Source organism: Cornus florida, unplaced genomic scaffold, assembly GCF_030987335.1.
Source record: "Cornus florida cultivar Cherokee Brave unplaced genomic scaffold, ASM3098733v1 CherokeeBrave_3.0.0_Hap2_Chr04, whole genome shotgun sequence".
Taxonomy (NCBI): Eukaryota; Viridiplantae; Streptophyta; class Magnoliopsida; order Cornales; family Cornaceae; genus Cornus; species Cornus florida.
In genome coordinates this window covers 67,745,982-67,748,817 of record NW_026775574.1, presented here as the reverse complement: position 1 = coordinate 67,748,817, position 2,836 = coordinate 67,745,982, and positions in this window count along the sequence as shown.

Sequence of the window (2,836 nt, the reverse complement as noted above, 5' to 3'; positions counted from 1 at the left end):
CCAATTCAAGGTTTTTAGACATTTTGGTAACTTAGTTTCCTAATCTATTTTAACTTCCTATTTAGTTTAGATTTCTTTCCAAAAAACCTGTGCATGAGATTAACTTATTTTCCAAGTACAACTAGGGTTTTGAAAGTTTATATAAACATATTTTCTCATTTAGGCTTTGTGTGGATTTTTGCATTAAACTTCTGATTCCTATTAAAGGTCTTTTATGATAATTTTAAAAGCATACACACTATATACAGACTAGTGAATTTAGGGTGTCGTGCAAATCCTAATTATGTTCAAGTATATTGAAGATTGCATCTAAAATGATCAGAGAAAGCGGATCTATTTCTTCTACATCAAATTCAGTTTCAAATAAGAAGAATTTCAGATCACACTTTGAAGGGATCAAAGCACTTGCAAAGTGTACTTGATCTACTAACAATCCTTCTACAGGGTTTGAGGCATAAGTCTGAAGTCAAAAGCTGTTGGACAGGAAGTCGCAAAGTCAAAGACATTTAGCATATTGAGTCTTGGTAGAGCGAATGAGTTTGAGTCTGAGTCAAAGTTCGGTGTATTTTACTTTATACATAGTGAAATTTTTTACGTTTGAGATAGTGCACAAAACCTCAAGGTTTTTCAATTAGATTCCTCCCTAAAATCCATTGTCACTCTTAATTTTACTTGTTTTTATTTTGCATGTGATTATTTAATTAATTGGTAATTTTAGTTGAGTTAATTGAATAGAGAAACACGTGATCAAATTCTCTCTCAATAAAAACTCAAACTTTCCACAATATATTTCGTTGCACAACTCACAATTGGTATCAGAGCCAATCTCTACACATTAAGTTGATCCTAGTGGGAAGTTTTTGCTTATTTTCAAAAATTCTTTCATAATGTCTTATGCCTTGAAGGAGGGTGGATCTAATCCAAGTGGTCCTTTATTTGAATGAGACAGTTATAATATTTGGAAATAAAAAATGAGAGCTTATTTGCAAAATTTAGGAGGTAAAGTCTAAGTTATTTGTGAGTGTTAAATAATAATCGACTTTAGAGAAGGGTGAACAGAGTCAATGGCCAATTTTTGCAATTTGTGAAAATGATTTCTAGCTAGTTTCTTAAAACAAGTATTATAATACCCCTAATTTTAAAAGAATAGTCTTGGGTTTTATTTATTTGTTTTTATTGCATTATTAATTAATTATTTGATTATTTGTCTATTTGTTTATATGATTAATTGAATTAAGTATTTAAATGTAAATTATGTGCTTAAATAGTTTATTTGAATTAAATTGTTTAACTGATGTGTTTGTTTAATTGATTTGCTTGCTTAAATGTTGTGTTTGTTTAATTGTAATTATTTGCTAGATTGAATGTTTCATTTTAATTATTTTAGTTGTTTTAAAAAGTATATAGATTTGGATAGTTGTAATGGACAAACCATTTGGGTCTCATAGACTACTTGGATAGGAGCCAAAAAGGGTTGGATTATGACCCATGGGCATTGGTTATATATATATATATATATGTATGGATATTATTATTAGTATAATTATTATAATTAATAATAATGGATTGAATAGTTGTATGTGTGTGTGTGTGTGTGTATGTGTATATGCATGTATTTATATTAGTATGGGATGTATTGTTATTAATTATGATTATTAATAATACATGGAGGATTTAGTTTTATATATATATGGATATATCGTTGTGTATATATATATATATATATGGTATATATATATATATATATATATATGTGTGTATATAGTGTAATGACCCGGTCATTTTCCTTCTTTTCATTTTTCTCAAATTTTACGGATATTTTTTTTTCGTTGATCTTTTCTTTTCTGAGTTCAGTTTCTCGTCACTTAGTGTCATTTTGAGTGTTCGGGAATGGTTTCCGAGACTCTTTCCTTTGGATTGACAACTTCCTTAAAGGACCGTGTCATTTCCATGTTTTCATTTTTTCGACAGTATTCACTTTTCATCTTTTCCTCGTTTCACTTTTTTGGCACAACCTCACTTTTTGTACTTGGAGTTGGTTTCCAACTTCACGTACCTTCATTCTATGTGGTTTTCACGAAATACGTATCTTTACTTTTGTAGAAAAGTACTTTGGTTGCTCCCCGTATCCATAAGGGCATGAATGTATAGTCTTCAGAAACATTTTCTTTTCTTGGAGTGTTTTTCATAAATATCTTTTCGAGATATTTTATTTCAGCTGTTTTTAAGAAAATATTTTTGGAAGATATTTTCATTCTGGGTCATTGGTGCAGTTAACTTTTTTTGTAAGGGTGAATGTTATTGCAAAATGCCTCGTTTTGAGCCTTGGTACTCGTGCAGGATTCATTTTCACTTTTCGTCCAAATCGTATACTCTTAGAATTGTCTTCTGGTCGTTTTCCCCAGTTTTAGGGTTTTTGACCCCGGTTGCCGCCGAACTTGTTTCGGAACATATCTTCCTACATAGGACTCAGTTTTTGACGCCGTTTCTTCAGTTGTTCTTTTTGTTTCCTTTCAGTTCATTTTTCATTCACAGTGTTTTACCGTTTGAGCGTGTTTGCACAAATTCCACTTTACAAGGTTATCACATTAATGTGAAACAATTCAAAAGGTCATGCCACCTAACGTCTATGTCAAAAGTGAGACCAAGGCCTACAATAAACGCTAAGGCATTATGGAAAAATACCAAAGGGAAGTGGCTTAGGATGCTCTCTGAGTCTCACCTTTGACATAGACGTTAAGTGGCATGACCTTTTGAATTTTTTCACATTAATGTGATAACCTTGTAAAATGTTAGGTCTATGCGTTCACATTCCCTATGAGTAACTTGTTTACTC